The sequence below is a fragment of the Petromyzon marinus genome, chromosome 79 (genome assembly GCF_048934315.1).
Source record: "Petromyzon marinus isolate PM22_M1 ecotype Great Lakes invasive population chromosome 79, UKy_Petmar_22M1.pri1.0, whole genome shotgun sequence".
NCBI lineage: Eukaryota > Metazoa > Chordata > Hyperoartia > Petromyzontiformes > Petromyzontidae > Petromyzon > Petromyzon marinus.
In genome coordinates, this window is record NC_133745.1 from 14,071,559 (window position 1) to 14,091,518 (window position 19,960).

The window sequence follows — 19,960 nt, forward strand, 5'->3', positions numbered from 1 at the left end:
ACAGAGATTCCCCCTCGCGACTCGAGAGAGGGGAGGGAGAGATACGGATGAAAATAGGAAAACATAGGACTGACAACTTCGAGGGTAGAGAGGAAAAAAATATTAACACTAAGTCAGCAGGATATTCTGTACTGATCGAGCAAAAAAGGGCGGAGCTGGGGCAAGACGAGCGACATGACAGAGACAGCTCATTTGGTAGACACATTCCACGCAAGCACGACCGACGTGGAACCTATGGCAGAGATTACTTTCCAGAAAGACGCACATCACACAAGCATGAGCCATGGGATAAGCAGGAGTCACCGAGCAAAGTTGACTCACGTTACAGGTGCAAAAGGCACTACAAAAGTTATGTTAAGCAGCGCCACCGTGATGGTGACAGCTCGAGTGAGCACTCCTCAGGAACAGACGCCTCTGACGATGATCAACTGTCCGAATACTCATTCAGTAGTAAAACTCTGAAATTGATGGACAAGGCTCTCGTCAGAATTCCCTACTTTGATCCACACGATAGGAACAGAGACATACACGCTCACATCGCAACGGTAGAAGCAGAAGCAGTGATCAGGGGTTTGAGGAAAACGAATGAGAAAGCCAGTTTACTGAGACGAAGCTTGCACGAGCAGTCTATACCATGGGTAAAGTCGCTTTCATACAAGGTTCGGAACGATTTCAAAAAGCTGAGCCTGGCAGTGAGCCGGAAGTTTGGAGAATATTTAACATGGTCTGAGGGATTTAATGCTGCAAAATCTATGACCCAGTGCGCAGACGAGGATCCGCGAGATTACCTCCTACGGTTTAAAAGAGCGTACTACGCGGGTGATGTGGATCAGTATCACGAAGGTGACAAAAGGTTCAAAGTTATGTTTTTCGGGTCTTTGAGTCCAGAGATTACAGAAATTGTGGGAATGGTATTGAATCCAGAAACAGCCTCCTTACACCATATAGAGGATAAGGCGCACAGAGCTTGGCTGTACAGAGCTAAAGACAATAGTTCTACGACACCCAGAGAGAGGGATGATGTAACCAGCGTTTCAGAGGGAAATAAAAATCACGTGAGCAGAAACACAGCACCACCAGCGAGGCAATGGCCCGCAGGCTGGGAGCGATCGCAGTGTGCAGGGACGCATATTTGCGAGAATCGCGGTGTGTGTAGACCAAGAGCAGAATCATGCCGGGTCCCAATGCCACGACACACGAGGGATCAAACACAATCGGCCCACTTCCGATCGATTCCCCCACCAGTTTTACCAGGAGAGAGCAGAGGCATGAGGAATAGGGAGACAGGCGTGAGCTTGGCTGAGACACAAAAAATGACACGGGCACGTGATGAATCAATCACATTGGTTGAGAGGGAGCTTTCAGTGAGAGTGGTGTCCGTGGAGCTGCAGGGAAATTATGGACCCTTTAAAAAAATTAAGCAGGCTGCGGTTGACAAGGTAAACCAGGAGGGTCCCAATGATTGGGAAACAATAAATGCGTCGGGCACCAGTTCTGATAATGTGGTGGAGAGCGCAAGTGTTGCTCCCGTAATTGACACACCTATCGAGCAGGGAAACATAACTGCATTAAAGTGTGATCCTACAGGAGATGATAACCAACCGCAGGGAGGGGAAGGAAAACCTGATTGTCTGGTAAATATAAATGCCATCCCTTGTGTCGCGGAAGTGCGTGAGTGTACTGTGGAAGAGGCAGATGAATGCAGACATCAGCCTTTGGATGTTAAATTGTGCTCGGGCACACTAAGGAGGGATGGAGATCAGAGTGTTGAAGTGGAGGAGAAGAATATCCGTGACGGATCGGGAATTGTGTTGAAACACAGCATACTCAAAAGCACGGAATCGAATCGTGACCCAGAATCGAATCGTGGCACGGAATCGAATCGTAGCGCAGAAGGGAATCGTGGCCCAGAGTCAAATCGACTCCCAGAGGCAGCAGATGTGCACAGGGCTGCGGAGAATACAAATGACCCCAACAGTCGAGTACGGAAACTCGTGGTGTATGTTGATCCTGGTTACGCACAGCATAACTTCACGCCACACAATCTCACATGGAAAGGGAGTGATAAAATAAATTACCGATACGAACCAGTGAGCCATGTTCATTAGGCCAAAGCCATCACGACGATGAGCCGGGACGATGATGTGATGATGTTGCATGGAAGGGTCATCGGTAACTCTAAGATACCTGGCCATGAGAGATATGATACACTCGTGACTAAAAGAGTCAGTCAGGTTATCAATGACTTGGTACAAGGTGGCAGAGAGGTAACATGAGAAAGTCAGAGAGACACCGTGGTTCTCGTTAACCTGCACTCCGCCATGGTTAACTTAACAATCCAAGAATTGGGTTTCGCAATCCGAGATCTGTACGAAGAAGAGAATACTCGACAGCAAATTCAATAGTTGATCCAAAGACTTGTTGCATTGCACCAGCGGCAGCATCAGTGATCTTCTCCAAGGACAATTTCCTTCATATCTGGTAACTCCAACACTAAAAAAAAATGTGATACCATTAGCATCCCTGGAAACAATCAGTACAACACAGGTACAAATTGACTTTAAAATGGGTACAGCCACACCCATACATGGGGACTCCCAGACCGGACAGGTGGGATTTTTGTTGAATTTCCCACTGGTCAAACCCGAAAATGTATTTCGATTGCGGACAGTATTGAACGTGGGTACATGGAATAACGACATCTCCTATAACATGTAGCCAGTTAAACAATTTCCCCTTGTTTTACCTTCCTTTTAGTATTTATTTTCTTATTTCAAATGTAATCATAACTTGTGACGTGCGCGCGTTGTAAGGAAAAATTACTTGAGTAATATTGATGATTCATGATGGAAAAGTACATAGATTCTTTGTTTTAAAAATGACCCGTGGCCAATTGACCACCGATCATTTTTAAAAGGGCGGAATGTTGTATCTAGGCACCTTTTCCATCTTAATATTAACAAGTAATTTTTCAATACATATAGATACATATCTCTATTGTTTCTTTTAATTTTAATAATGAATAAAAACACCAAACCAGGCCTCAGCATGGCATGTGGGGGTCATATTTACCTTGACCCACTAACACGATTTTGACGTTCAGAGCCCTCCCAGGGTCAGAGGGAGCAGATAGAGAGCAGAGCGCAGTGGATTGCAAAGGGCTGACGTAAACACAAAGCCAGGGTCACTGGGAGGTTGCGTTAGCCTAGATCTAGTTAAGTCAAAAAAAGCTAATTGGTTCTGCATTACTATTAAAGTAACTTAAAGTCGGAATTTAACGACAGGGTAGGCTAAAGTTATTGATCTTCACACCCACTTCAATTGAACCCTGCCACAAGCTACGTCAATGTAACCATCACCCGTCTATTAATTTAATATGAAATGTATTTCCATATTTTAATAATGTCTATACGACTTGACCCGAAGCCTATAACAATCAGGTTTTCCTAAGTCAACATAAATGCTCTAGCCTCCACCCATACGCAAATAATATGCAGGGTTAAAGTAAGAGTAGAGAGGAAAAGAAATGCAAGCGCACAGCAAAACTGCAACGTAAGCAAAGGGTGATGTTAAACCCAGGGTCGGAGAGAAAGACAAATCCCGACCGTCTTTGTATCCCTGCAGCGCGGGGTAGGAGTGTGTATACGCTTGGGGAAACACGAGTCAAACACCACAACGAGAAGCTGACTCAGACCTTGGATTAATACAGAATCATAACTATGGAACTCTGATGAAATGAAATGTTAACTTAAAACTTTTTAACCATTTCTTTGTGCGTCGGTGAAAGTCGGAGGGAATATCGCCCCTCCCTCAGGTTGTGCACCCAGACAGAGAGGCGCCTTCGAGACAATTTATAACATTTGATTGTTTTAATTGTGGGTTTTATGGTAGGAGTATGACAACGGAATATAGCGTGGGTGATCCACACAAGGACACACACTGACACATGTACGGACACACACACGGACGCAGATACATACGGACAAACCCTGACACAGCAAAAATCGAAAGAAACCTCGCCTTGTGGGCAGGATTTTTGGGCATAAAAAGAGGATCCTGAGCATTGAAACCTCAGTTCGACTGGGGGGGGGGGGGGGGGTCGGCTCACCAGAGTTCGACCGGGGGGTCGACTCTCGGGAGACAGTTCGCCTCGGAGGAGCTACTCGGAAGAGTTCGACCCGGGGGGGGTCGGCTCACCAGAGTTCGACCGGGGGGGGTCGACTCTCGGGAGACAGTTTGACTCGGAGGGGTCGGAACTCGGGGAGTTCTACCAGGGGGATCGGAACTCGGGGAGTTCGAATCGGAGGAGGTCGGAACGCGGGGAGTTCGACCAGTGGGCCGGCTCAGGAGCAGTTCCAATCGGGAACGAGAGCAACAGGTCGCCAGCCGGCGAGCTGCAGAGCAGGAGGCGGCGAGCAGAAGCCAAAGTGGCCCCGTCGCTACCCACTGACGTTGGCAAGACTCGCAAGGTAGTGAGGCGTCACCTAGTGTGATTTCCAAGAGCTGAAAGACAGAGTATTGCTGAAAGATTATTCTACATTGAGTCCAGCTGCAGAGCGACCGACGCACCAAGCAAGAGCTTCTGCAAACCAGAGCAAGAGCACGTGCGACTTGAGTCATCCAGCAGTGGAGAAAAACCTGCTTTCAGCAAACCAGCAACGAGCACGTTCGAGTTCTCCACCCAGAGAGAGGGAGCGTGCCGATGCAGCTCATCCAACAGCGGAGAGAAACTGCTGTCAGCGAACCAGCACGAGCGTGATCGCGCAGCTCATCCAGCAGTGGAGAGAGGTGTCCACTGAGCAGAACTGAGAGCGATCAAGCAACTCTCCCCCGTGGACAGAGGCTGGCTGCTGCGTGGAGGAGGGCGGCGATTCGTATGATGCACTCCCACACACCTCACCGCTCTAAAGGGAGCGAGGCTACTTCTCCTACAAGCGATGCCAACTTCAGCATATGGCAACGCAAATAATTAATTCCAAACACTGACTATTCAAAACAATTCATATCACTCAAACATACACAGGTCCTTAACCAGAAGCGAACACTCAAGTCCGTGAACCATCTGGCTGTGGAAGCATCGATCGTGTGATAACAGTCCGTCATTTATAAGTATATTCATAATTTCCCTCTATAATATTTTGTTTTGGACTGTACTTCTAATCGCATAAGTTACCAACCGATCCATCAATACGAATTAACCCTTGGCACCTTCGCCACGGAGCTACGCTCCCGGGGAGGAATCGTGCTAAACCGATTTTCTGATCATACATTCTTATTCACGAATTAATTAATTAATCTCCCGTGAGATAACACATTCCGCCGCATACCCTCACACTAAGCCATTTCGATAATCTTATAGTCTGTCCGGTGGATCTGTTGTTACATTCATGCCTTTGGAAATAATAACTGTTTGATTGTCTTTTTTATATGAATACCGTTGCATGTTAATCAGTCGCCTGTGATAATGTGCTGACTATTTCAAGCATAATGATCGTTCATATTATAATGTATAAGCTTTTGTGTAACATAGCATTTGCATATTCTGACTCTCTCTCTCACTAACAGCAATCGCTTTATGCGGGATCCATGTGTTATCAAAGTGAAATCGTACAGTCGTTGATGATACTGTCTTGATACCTTGTGGATACCGTTTTGAAGTTCCGAGATTGAGAGTCACATACATATTATAGTTAAGGTTTAATTAGAAAATAAATTGATTAATACAGAAGTGGTCGTGTGATTCTTTCCTGAAGTTTTTGCATAAGATCTGTATCCTGCGACGAGATATGAACTCGGGAACCTAAACTATAAACACACCAATCCACACTCATTAAACTAAAACGAACGATGTGAACATGGGACCTAAAATATGAACACTCGGGGAGTGTTAAAGCGAGAATCATTGTATTATGCTGATCAATAATACGAAGTTAGACAACGAGGCCGAATTGACACTAGCGTAACGGCACACGATTGATTGCGTTATCCTGATTGATAACCCAACCTCGTCAACGAGGCGGGGCCTGATTATCATAAAGGCTATCATTAACACAGCCACACCCACTCGTATAAATTAATACGATTACCTCTCTAATTAGCATAGTTACACGCATAAGTACACAAATTAGCATAATTTCGGATTAATTATGCAAATTTCGAATTTCATTTAATTTTAATTATTTTTCATCAATTTTCACACACCCACATATACAACAGAGGCCACATGGAGCCAACCATGGGCACCCGACTCTTGGCCCCCACATGCAGGGCATGGAAGCAAGAAGGGGGACTCGGATTATGACCTCCGTGTGGGTAGCGAAACCAGCCAGGTCTCAAAGAGGTCATCTTCGCGGGCACCATCTTCTGCCAGGAAGACCTGTGGAGATTCTTCGAAGAGACCCACAGGAAACCAAACAAAGTGATGGAGGCCTTGTCAGGATGGCGAGCCAGACGCCATAGAAGTCTCCCTCAGACGCATCCTAGGGGAGCTCCAGCAGGAAGGACAACAATCGAGAGACCTGGAGAGGTCCAGGGTAAGGAGCCTTCTCAGCAAGGTGACTGATTGGAACAGGCGGGCCACTCGCTCACAATGACACTGTGCATCGCCTCCCTGAACATGAATGGGTGCCGAGAGGCGCTGAGAAGATACTACGCAGCGTCCCTTGCAAAGCAGCATAATGTCTCTGGGCTGTTCGTGCAGGAGACCCATCTCGCCATGGACGATGAGGTTGCCTGGAGGACGGAGTGGAAAATGGGAGCCTTTTTTCAGCCACTTCAGCAACACCTCCTCAGGAGTAGCAACCGTGCTGTCACCAAACTTCACTCCTGACACCGTCAGCCAGGTGGAGGTGATCAAGGGGAGGGTCCTGGACGTCCGGGCGCAGGTCGGCAACACCGCCATCCACCTCGTCAACGTGTACGCTCCCACCACTGACAGTGAGAGACCCGGGTTCCTGCAACTTCTGCGGAACCACCTCGGTGGCATTCCAGAGGACGAGTTTGTGGTCATGGGAGGTGACTACAACTGCACGCTGGATGCTCTCGACCGTACAGGGAAGGGTCACTGCAACGCCAAGCTCTGGGGAGAGCTCCAAGCCCTTCTGGACCCCTCCGATCTGGTGGACGTGTGGCAGCTTCACCACCCGAGGCGGCGAAGCTTCACCTACACGAGGACAAGGGGCAATGAACCAGCTACCCAGTCCAGGATCGACCGCTTCTATATCTCCAGAAGTCTTGTCTCGAGCATTCTGCCTGCTGACATCAGGGCTGCACCACTAACAGACCACAGCCTGATCCTGCTGGACCTTAGGCTGCGTGGAACACCAAGTGCTGCGGCCTACTGGCACTTCAACAACGCCCTGCTGGAGGACAGTACGTTCACCGACCTCTTTAGGAAATTCTGGGCAGGCATAGACGTTTTATCAGGAGAGAAGAGGTCACTATAAAATTCCCAGGTTATTGATATTATGTCCTCACTCTTTGTTTTATGAGTGGAGGAGGAGGAAGAAGAAGGTGAGGGGGAGGAAGAAAAAGGAGGCGCTGCAGCTGTTGACTGTCTTGACAGCGAATCTGATCGCGGGCTTCATGGCTCACCTAGCGAAACAGACAGAGTAGCTGCAGGTGCAGGAGCAGCTGCAGGTCCAGCAGCTGCAGAAGGTTCAGCCAGCACAGCTGGTGCAGGAGGTGGTCAACTGCCTGGGGACCTGTTCCTCGCGCGGTTCAGAGACTCTGTTCTGGTGAGCCACGCGGAGGAGCGCGTGGAGCACCGAGGGCCCCGCCGGCTGCTCGTGGACGTGGCCTGGGAGGTCCTCCGTGACGTCTTCGCGAGCTGGGGCCGCGTGGTGGTCCTGGTGGTGCTCTGCTCGCTCCTCCCTCGCGAAGAGGCTGGTGGACTGCGTACGTCTGAGTGACGCGGAGAAGACGGCGGCAGTGACGGACGTGGTGGCCGCCCTGCTGGTGAACGCGTGCTGGGCCTGGTTCGTCGAGCAGGGAGGCTGGGAGGGCTTCCTGCGAGAATTCGGGCTGGGGACGCCCACCTAGGAGAGGGGCCGCGGATGCCGAGCTCCGACGGTTGGCGACGGTGGAGACAAAAAGAGAGGAGAGAGCGAGAACATCGCAGTTGGGAAAGAAAGAAACAATCCGTACGGAGGAGACGGCGCGACCGCACCCTCACCCCAACCGAGACGCGCGTCGGAGAACCCTCATGTCATTGTTGTTGAATCCGTAGTACAGGCTTTGTTTGGGTTAGATCGCGTGAATATATTAATTTTGTGTCGTTAAACCCGCCACCACCCGACATGGCCATCACCACACAGAGACCCACAGACTCACCACACAGAGACCCACAGACTCACCACACTGACACCCACAGACTCAGCCCCTTTACCGGATTCACCTGATTAAGAGACTCAGTTTTTTCTATGTTCTTGTTACAACAAAGTTTGGTTTGCGTCCTATAATCCGGTAATAGGAAAGATCAGATTTATTTAACTCACCGGTTTTGGGGTGCGTCTTACTTTACCCACTAAGCCATTCATTGCTGTTGTTTGTGTTATATTTTAAATACAACACGTTTACGTTTATGGGACCTCTTTGGCCCAGAATTAAAAAAGACTGAATAAGGACACCCTGCAAGCCTCGCAGAGTGCCCTGCTAATGTGGAAGAGGCGTGCGGTAGCATTCCACCTGCCACGGCCCCTGGGGGAGGCCACATGGAGCCAACCATGGGCCCCCGACTCTTGGCCCCCACATGCAGGGCATGGAAGCAAGAAGGGGGACTCGGATGATGACCTCCGTGTGGGTAGCGAAACCAACCAGGTCTCAAAGAGGTCATCTTCGCGGGCACCCATCTTCTGCCAGGAAGACCTGTGGAGATTCTTCAAAGAGACCCCCAGGAAACCAAACAAGGTGATGGAGGCCTTGACAAGATGGCGAGCCAGACGCCATAGAGGTCTCCCTCTGACGCATCCTCACAGAGCTCCAGCAGGAAGGAAAACAATCGAGAGACCTGGAGACGTCCAGGGTAAGGAGCCTCCTCAGCAAGGTGACTCATTGGAACAGGCGGGCGACTCACTCACAATGACGTTGCGCAACGCCTCCCTGAACATGAATGGGTGCAGAGGGGCGCTGAGAATATACTACGTAGGATTCCTTGCAAAGCAGCATAAGGTCTCCGTGCTGTTCGTGCAGGAGACCCATCTCGCCATGGACAATGACGTTGCCTGGAGGACGGAGTGGAGAGCGAAGCCCTTCATCAGCCACTTCAGCAACACCTCCTCAGGAGTAGCAACCGTGCTGTCACCAAACTTTTCCCCCGACACCGTCAGCCAGGTGGAGGTGATCAAGGGGAGGATCCTGGACCTCACGGTGCAGGTCGGCGTCACCGCCATCCACCTCGTCAACGTGTACGCTCCCACCACTGACAGTGAGAGACCCGGGTTCCTGCAACTTCTGCGGAACCACCTCGGTGGCATTCCAGGGGACGAGTTTGTGGTCACGGGAGGTGACTACAACTGCACGCTGGATGCTCTCGACCGTACAGGGAAGGGGCACTGCAACGCCAATCTCCGGGGAGAGCTCCAAGCCCTTCTGGACGCCTCCGATCTGGTGGACGTGTGGCGGCTTCACCACCCTAAGCGGCGAAGCTTCACCTTCACGCGGACACGGGGCAATGAACCAGCTACACAGTCCAGGATCGACCGTTTCTACATCTCCAGAAGTCTTGTCTCGAGCATTCTGACTGCTGACATCAGGGGCTGCATCACTAACAGACCACAGCCTGATCCTGCTGGACCTCAGGCTGCGTGGAACACCAAGTGGTGAGGCCTACTGGCACTTCAACAACGCCCTGCTGGAGGACAGTACTTTCACCGAGCTCTTTAGGAAATTCTGGGCAGGCATAGACGTTTTATCAGGAAAGAAGAGGTCACTATAAAATTCCCGGGTTATTGATATTATGTCCTCACTCTTTGTTTTGAAAGTGGAGGAGGAGGGGGAGGAGGAGGAGGAGGGGGAGGAGGAAAACGAGGGGGAGGAGGAAGGTGAGGAAAAGAAGGAGGCGCTGCAGCTGTTGAGCGTCTTGATAGCGAATCTGATCGCCGGCTACATGGCTCACATGGCGACACAGACGGAGTAGATGTAGGTGCAGGAGTAGCTGCAGGTGCAGGAGCAGCTGCAGCTCCAGCAGCTGCAGAAGGTTCAGCCAGCACAGCTGGCGCAGGAGGTGGTCAACTGCCTGGGAGACCTGTTCCTCGCGCGGTTCAGAAACTCCGTTCTGGTGAGCCACGCGGAGGAGCGGGTGGAGCACCGAGGGCCCCGCCGGCTGCTCGTGGACGTGGCCTGGGAAGTCCTCCACGACGGCTCTGCGAGCCGGAGCCGCGTGGTGGTCCTGGTGGTGCTCTGCTCGCTCCTCCCTCGCAAAGAGGCTGGTCGACTGCATACGTCTGTGCGACTTGGAGAAGACGGCGGCCGTGATGGACGCGGTGGACGCCCTGCTGGTGAACGCGTGCGGGGCCTGGCTCGTCGAGCAGGGAGGCTAGGAGGGCTTCCTGCGAGCATTCGGGCTGGGGACGCCCACTTAGGAGAGGGGCTGCGGATGCGGTGTGTTAAAGTGTAGGTACTACTTCCTCTTCATCTGCCCAGTGTGGAAGAGTAGACCAAAACATCGAGTAAAGGGGTTCTCTAGAACTCCGTCTTGTAGAAATTCTTCCTGTCACCAGAGGTATGAGAAAGCAATTGCGGAATTGTGCCACCACTCCACAATAAACATTTTTTGACAGAGTATTCAAAGAATGCTGCTGCCCACGATACAGGTTGCTGCTTATGTATTTGACATGGGGGGTGTTTGGAGGCGGCTAAGTGACCCAGAGGTCATAGCACTGACCAGGCACCACGGAGTACTTGGGTTTGAATCCACACCGCCTGTGATCAAAGCAGGTTCTCAATTCTAGCGAGCTAATGATCTCAGCCCAGTCGTCATTGACAGCACAAAATAAACCATTACATGGCTGCAATGTGGTTCTGCACTTAATTTGGATAAATTTCATCGAAAAGAACGTTGTTATGACCAACGTTACTCCTACTTAAAGGACAGGTGGGAGGGTGCTGCTCTTTACTGTGGACCAGAGGGCGTTTGAAGGGTAATTAGAAGTAGCTCTGTGATATCAGCTTCAGTGAGCCATTCTCTAACACAAGGCCTGCAAAGGTCTGCTAGAGACACGAATTAATAATTGGTTCCAGGGCAGGATGGCGACAGCCCAACCCAGGTTAAAATTTGGGAAAAATAAGAAAATGCAGGTTGATGAATAAAATGCGTTGCAGTTTTATTACCACTGCAGTGGCTTTTCGGCATGGAGCACAGAGGTAGGGTAGATGTAAAGTTTCACGTCATTGTGTACCCCATGCTGTTTAACGACACAGTAAAGACTCGGAGTGAATGCACATCCACTCTCGTTACTATCCACGTACAAATACAGAACACATACAGTGCATGGAATTGTCCATGTCTCTGACAAGCTCGCAGGAACATTCTCCTGAAGCCGGTGCCTCGGATGATTCCTCTGCTGCATTCGGTCGGTGCCTAGGGCGACACATTCACGGTGGTACAGGTGTTCCACTACGTGGAACAGTACATCAAGCGGAGGCGACTTTACGATGAAGAGAGGCAGTACCTGGTGAGGTGTGGCAGGGACCCCCTGGAGGAGGTGTTTTGTCTGGAGGGATTCTCACTCAGAGATCTCAGACACTCGGTGGCAGCGCTGCTCATTAAGTTATTCTCCGTAGTGACGGCCGACAACAGGCGAGCCGGTGCCAGCGTCAACACCACCTCCACCACTGCCTCTCCTTCTTACACTCCAGCCGGTAGCGGTGGTGGATGGTGATGGTGTGGGTGGTGTGGTTGGTGGTGGTGTAGGTAGTGGTGGCATGGGTGGTGGTGCTGGTGGTGTTGTGGGTGGTGTTGTGGGTGGTGGTGGTGTTGTGGGTGGGTGCGTGGTGTGCCGGTGTGAGCCACGTAGCTGCACGTTGGTTCACGGCGACAGCGAAAACCTTGCCACATGCCGCCACTGCGTCTTCGAGTTGCAGCGGCGCGGCATGGCCTATCCCCTGTGCCGCAGGGAGATTCACTCTGTGGTGCACACATTCCTGGTCTGACAGAACACAAAGATAAAGATCCCCCATATAGCCTTAACAGACTGTAGGGGCAAGTGCTGTTAGCGAGCACCTATGAAGGCCGGAACGGTACACGAGGGGGTGGGTGGCCAGCACCACGCCCGACCGCCTTTGTCTCCCCAGTGGCAATGTTTACACACCGCACCAGGTACTCATTTGAGGCTGAGTCGACCTAGGGGAAGCCCGGGACCGGTTCAGAAAATCGTCACTGGTGTTGGCCGTGAGCGGGAATCAAACCCGGGTCGCCAGGTTCATAGCGCAGCGCGCTAACCGCTACAGAACACACACACAGACACACACACAGACACACAACAACCGCCAACTTGCTGGGCTTTTTGGTGTGTGTAAAAACACTCTTTGGTTGTTTCGGTAAAGAAAAAAAACATAGTTAATGATTTAAGTTGTTGTTGTCACGTCTGCAGCGATCCTGGCTCTCTTCGAGCCTCGCCTGACCGAGCACCAGGAGGAGGAGCTGGCCGACGTCTGTCAAGTTTGGTTTTTCTCTATGGACGAGGGCAAATCCCGCGGTGGCATCTACAATGATGGCTACGACGACCAAGAAAACAAATACATCCCTGTGAGGCTCACAGAGACCCAGACATCCATAGATACACCCATTGAGACACCTATAGAGACCCATAGATAACACCCATAACGACCCACAACTACATCCCTGTGAGGCTCACAGAGACACCCACAGAGCCCATTCAGACACCCATAGAGATCCACAGAGACACTCATAGAGACTCACAGAGGCACCAATCGAGACCCACAGCTATATATCAGTGAGATGCACAGACACAGAGATACCCAGAGAGACCCACAACTATATCCCTGTGAGACTCGCACAGACAGACACACAAACACAGGCACACACACAAAGGCACACAGACACACAGGCACTACTGCTACTACTAACTACTAACCACTACGACCACTGCTGCTCCTACCACTAAGCGTTAAATATTCCCATCGTGATAGTGACTCTGACTGGCTGTGGCGGCGCTGCTGCTGCTTCGGCTGCTTTTTAGATACCCCAGGATCAGCACCAATAGGGCTTCGAGGTGCAAGAGAAGATTGGCTAGAGAGGGCAGGGTGTGGTGCTGCAGTGCGTGGACCACAAGATGGGATTCCTGGTGGCTGTCAAGATGCTGGTACTGCACGGAAAGTGGGTTGGGGCAGGGGTGATGGGGTTGGTGGGGGGGTGGGTGGGTAGTGGTGATGTGGCGTGGTTGGAAATGGTGTGGGTGGTGGTGGTCTTAACACAGTGGGAGCAGTCGTAATAATTATACATGAATAAAATAATAATAGATCATAAATGGTAGTAAATACAACATGGTTACAAAATAATGAGTATAATAGTAAACAGCAATGATAATAACCTCCGTAAAACTCTCTAAATATAAACTGAAACTATCTCACTAAAATAATAACCCTCTTAAGACTACTATAAACTAGAGACAACCATAGAGATCCATAGACACCCTTAGACACTCATAGAGACCCACAGAGACCCAAATAATTCATAATAAAGGTGTTTGGGTTAGATCGCGTTTATTTATAAATGTGTCGCAACCCTCCACCACCCGACACGGCCAATCAGCAAAAAAGTGTCACGTTGACAAAAGACAAACAATTCACTACTTCAGCCCACCGGTGTGTTGAAGAGTCAATCCACATTTACAGTTTGAGTACGACGTTTCGCTGGTAAATACATCCAGCATCATCAAGCAATTGATGATGCTGGATGTATTTACCATCATCAAGCAATTGATGATGCTGGATGTATTTACCAGCGAAACGTCGTACTCAAACTGTAAATGTGGATTGACTCTTCAACACACCGGTGGGCTGAAGTAGTGAATTGTTTGTCTTTTGTCAACGTGACACTTTTTTGCTGATTGGCCGTGTCGGGTGGTGGAGGGTTGCGACACATTTATAAATAAACGCGATCTAACCCAAAAACCTTTATTATGAATGATATTGGTCGCGAAAGCCTACGTGTTAAACTGACCCAAAGAATTGCTGTGTGCACGCAGCCCTACCAAGATGGAGATGCAGAGGATGGAGCTGAAGGTGATCACGGAGCTGCAGGGGGAGGGCAGTGCTGAGCTGCACGGCGTCATCCGCGTCCTGCACTCGTTCCACTTCCGCGGACACAACTGTCTGGTGCTGGAGCTGTTGAAGTACGCATCATCACCATTGTTATTATCGTCATCATTATCACCATCGTCATCATTATCACCATCGTCATCATTATCGTCATTATCACTATCGTCATTAAAATTGATTAACACGGAAGTGTTGTGTGTTCTTTCCTGAAATTTATGCATAAGAACTGTATTCTGTGCTGAGATCTGAACTTGGAGACCTGGCTGAACACACTACCACATACTCAGTAAATGTTAAAGCGAGAATAATTGTATTATACCCATCGATAATACGAAGTTAAACAACACAGCCGAGTTTAATGTGACATGCTCACAGTACCTGCATAACTGCATACGATTAATTGCATTATCCCGATTGATAAACGACCCTCGTCAACGAGGCGGGGCCTAATTATCATAACGGCTTGCAGTAGCATAATCACACATACACTAGCATAAATTAATACGATTATCTCTCGAATTAGCATAGTCTATGCACTTACATCAATGAGCATAATGTCGGATTATTATGCAAATTTCATTTAATTTTTATTATTTACATCAAATTTTCATAACCTACATATACAACAGAAAGCACCCTCACCCCAACCGAGATGCGCGTCGGAGAGCCCTCACGTCGTTGTTGTTGACTCCGTAGTACAGGTTTTGTTTGGGTTAGATCGCGTGAATATATAAATGTTGTGTGGTTAAACCCGCCACCACCCGACATTGCCATCACCACAGAGACCCATAGACATCGTCACCACACAGAGACCCACAGACTCACCACACCGGCAACCACAGACTCAGCCCCTTTACCGTATTCACCTGATTAAGATAATCAGTTTTTTTATGTTCTTGTTACAACAAAGTTTGGTTTGCGTCCTATAATCCGGTAGGAGAGATTGGATTTATTTAACTCACCCGTTTTGGCGTGCGTCTTACTTTACCCACTAAGCCATTCATTGTTGTTGTGTTATATTTTAAATACAAAACGTTTACGTTTGTGGGACCTCTTTGGCCCAGAATTACAATTACAAAATAAGGGATACGGCGTTTACACCTTGTGGAAATAAAAAAAAAACTTCATCAGCAAAAAGAAAAAAGAGGGAGACACAAGGAAGAGGGAGACGGGGGAAGGAGGAGGGACGCACGGGGACGAGGAAGGAGACCGGGGGAGGAGGGTCACACAGGGAGTTAGAGGGAGACAGAGGAGAAGGAGTCTAAGGAGGGGGAGGAGGAAGATGATGAGGTGGAGGAGGAAGACGAGGGGGAGGAAGAGAAGGAGGCGCTGCAGCTGCTGACCGTCTTGCCAGCGAATCTGGTCGCCGGCTTCATGGCTCACCTAGCGACACAGACGGAGTGGCTGCAGGTGCAGGAGCAGCTGCAGAAGGTGCAGAAGGTTCAGCAGCTGCAGGAGGTTCAGCCAACGCAGCTGGTGCAGGAGGTGGTCAACTGCCTGGGAGACCTGTCCCTCGCGCGGTTCAGAGACTCCGTTCTGGACTTGGTGAGCTACACGGAGGAGCGGGTGGAGCACCGAGGGCCCCGCCGGCTGCTCGTGGACGTGGCCTGGGAGGTCCTCCGCGATGGCTCCGCGAGCTGGGGCCGCGTGGTGGTCCTGGTGGTGGTCTGCTCGCTCCTCCCTCGCGAAGAGGCTGGTGGAATGCGTACGTCTGAGCAACGCGGAGGAGACGTCGGCCGTGACGGACGCGGTGGCCGCCCTGCTGGTGAACGCGTGCGGGAACTGGCTCGTCGAGCAGGGAGGCTGGGGGCGCTTCCTGCGAGCATTTGGGCTGGGGACGCCCACTGAGGAGAGGAATTGTGTCAGCACTCCACGATAAAAATTATTTTGGCAGAGTATTCAAAGAATGCTGCTGCTCACGGTACAGGTTGCTGCTTATGCATTTGACATGGGGGGTGTTTAGAGGCGGCCCAGTGGCCAAGAGGTCATAGCACGGAACTGGCACCACGGAGTACTTGGGTTTGAATACAGGCACCCGCAAGTGATTAAAACGGGTTCTCAAGTCTAGCGAGTAAATGATCTCAGCCTTGTCGTCATTGACAGCACAAAATAAACCATCACATTGCTGCAATGTGGTTCTGCACTTAATTTGGATAAATTTCAACGAAAAGAACATTGTTATGACCAACGTTACTCCTACTTAAAGGACAGGTGGGAGGGTGCTGCTCTTTACTGTGGACCAGAGGGCACTTGAAGGGTACTCAGAAGTAGCTCTGTGATATCAGCTTCAGTGAGCCATTCTCTAACACAAGGCTTGCAATGGTCTGCTAGAGACACGAATGAATAATTGGTTCCAGGGCAGGATGGCGACAGCCCAACCCGGGTTAAAATTTGGGAAAAATAAGAAAATGCAGGTTGATGAATAAAATACGTTGCAGTTTTATTACCACTGCAGTGGCTTTTCGGCATGGAGCACGGAGGTAGGGTAGATGTGAAGTTTCACGTCATTGTGTACCCCATGCTGTTTAACGACCCAGTAAAGACTCGGAGTGAATGTACATCCACTGTCGTTACTATCCACGTACAAATACAGAACACATACAGTGCATGGAATTGTCCATGTCTCTGACAAGCTCGGAGGAACACTCCTGAAGCCGGTGACTCGGATGCTTCCACTGCTGCAGTCGGTCGGTGCCGAGGGCGACACATTCACTGTGGAGCAGGTGTTCCACTACGTGGAACAGTACATCAAGCGGAGGCGACTTTACGATGAAGAGAGGCAGTACCTGGTGAGGTGTGGCGGGGGACCCCCTGGGGGAGGTGTTTGGTGTGGAGGGATTCTCACTCAGAGATCTCAGACACTCAGTATTAGCGCTGCTCATGAAGATATTCTCCGTAGTGACAGCCGACAACAGGCGAGCAGGTGCCAGCGTCAACACCACCTCCACCACTGCCTCTCCTTCTTACACTCCAGCCGGTAGCGGTGGTGGTGTGGGTGGTGGTGATGGTGTGGGTGGTGGTGTTGTGGGTGGGTGCGTGGTGTGGGTGGTGGTGGTGGTGTGGTTGGTGGTGGTGGTGTGGGTGGTGGTGATGTAGGTAGTGGTGGCATGGGTGGTTGTGGCCTGGGTAGTGCTGCTGGTAGTGTGGTTGGTGGTGTTGGTGGTGCGGGTGGCGTTGGTGTGGGTGGTGGTGTGGGTGGTGGTGGTGGTGTTGTGGGTGGTGGTGTTATTGTGGGTGGTGCTGGTGGTGTGGGTGGTTTTGGTGCGGGTGTTGGTATAGGTGGTGGTGGCATGGGTGGTGGTGCTGGAAGTGTGGTTGGTGGTGTTGGTGGTGTGGGTGGTGTTGGTGTGGCTGATGGTGGTGGTCTTGTGGGTGGGTGCGTGGTGTTGTGGGTGGTGGTGGTGTTGTGGGTGGTGGTTGTGGTGTGGGTAGTGGTGGTGTTGTGGGTGGGTGCGTGGTGTGCCAGTGTGAGCCGCGTAGCTGCACGTTGGTTCACGGCGACGGCGGCCACCTTGCCACGTGCCGCCGCTGCATCTTCGAGTTGCAGCGGCGCGGCATGGCCTGTCCACTGTACCGCAGTGAGATTCACTCTGTGGTGCACACATTCTTGGCCTGATTGAATATACACACACACACACAACAACCGCCATTCGCCACTAAGTGGCGGTGACATCATAACGACGCTTGTGCCAGGCTATGTGCACTTTTAAGCCAAGTGAAGTGTCGAACTCCCGCTGGCAGGAGGTCACGGGGCAGACCCAACAGGTGCCACGGGTCGACCGACTGAGACGAGTGGCTGATGCACCACCTGTGCCCCCTACTGTGCCAATTTACTGGGCTTATTGGTGTGTAAGAAACACTCTGGTTCTGTCGGTAAAGAAAAAAAAACCCATAGTTGTTGTCAGGTGTGCAGTGATCCTGGCACTCTTCCTGCCTCGCCTGACCGAGCGACAGGAGGAGCTGGCCGACGTCTGTCAAGTTTGTTTTGTCTCTATGGACGAGGGCAAATCCCGCGGTTGCATCAACAACGATGGCTACGACAACCAAGAACACAAATATATCCCTGTGAGGCTCACAAAGACAGACACTCATAGACACACTCATTGAGACACCCATTGAGACACCCATAGATACACCCATAACGACCCACAACTACATCCCTGTGAGATTCACAGACACCCATAGAGATCTACAGATACCCATTGAGACTCAAAGAGGCACCAATAGAGACCCACAGCTACATCCCAGTGAGACGCACAGACACAGAGACACCCACAGAGACCCACAACTATATCCCTGTGAGACTCGCACATACAGACACACACACACTACTGCTACTACTAACCACTACTACCACTGCTGCTCCTACCACTAAGCGTTAAACATTCACATCGTGATTGTGACTGACTGGCTTGTGGCGGCGCTGCTGCCTCATCTGCTCCATTTTATATTCCCCAGGAGCAGCTCCAATACCACTTCGAGGTGCGAGAGAATAATTTGGCGAGGAAGGGCAGGGAGTAGTGCTGCGGTGTGTGGACCACAAGATGGGATTCCTGGTGGCTGTGAAGATGCTGGCACTGCCCATCAAGTGGGTTGTTGCGGGGGTGATGGGGATGGTGGTGTGGGTGGGTGGTGGTGTTTTGGTGTGGTTGGAAATGGTGTGGGTGGTGGTGGTCTTAACAAAGCGGCCGCAGTCGTAATAATTATAAATGAAGAAAATAATAGATAATGGAAGTAAATACATGGTTACAAAATAATGAGTAAAATAGTAAAAAATAATAATAATAACCTCCGTAAAACTACTATGACCCCCAAACACCCATAGAGATCCATAGACACACGTAGAAACCCACAGAGACCCACAGAGACCCAGAGACCCACAGACTTGCTGTGTGCACGCAGCCCTACCAAGATGGAGATGCAGAGGATGGAGCTGAAGGTGATCACGGAGCTGCAGGGGAGGGCAGTGCTGAGCTGCACGGCGTCATCCGCGTCCTGCACTCGTTCCACTTCCGCGGACACAACTGCCTCGTGCTGCAGCTGTTGAAGTACGCATCATCACCATTGTTATTATCGTCATCATTATCGTCATTATCACTATCGTCATCATCACCATCGTCATCGTGATTATCACCATCGTCATTGTCATCATTATCGTCATTATCATCATCGTCATCATCATCTTCATTACCGTCATCATCGCTATCGTCGTCGTTGCTGCTGCTGCCGCCGCCGGGATTGCCTCTACGACTTGAGCAAGCGAGCGGTGATCTGGCGCATCAACGACGCCGCGTTGAGGTCATACACCAGTGGAATCGTCCGCTTCCTGGCCCAGACCAAGTCCCGCGGCATCGTCCACGCGGTCATCAAAGCCGGTGATAGCGGAGGGCACTCTGGGGGCGCGCACGCTCCCCACGACGCACTCGCGCTCGCTCCTGTTGTAGCGGTGGTGTGTAGTAAACATCGCCCAATGGGGGAGACAAAGGCGGCCGGCCGTGGTACTGGCCACCCACTCCCTCTGTGTGTGCCACATTGTCAGCTTGCATAGGCAGTGCTGCTACTAGCTACTTCTAACAGCACTTGGCCCTACAGCCTGCTAGCGGCTACACGAGGGGACCTTTGTAATTGTCGTTGTTCGTGGGTCGATCCACTGCTGGCTGACCGCTCAAAGGGCAGCCTC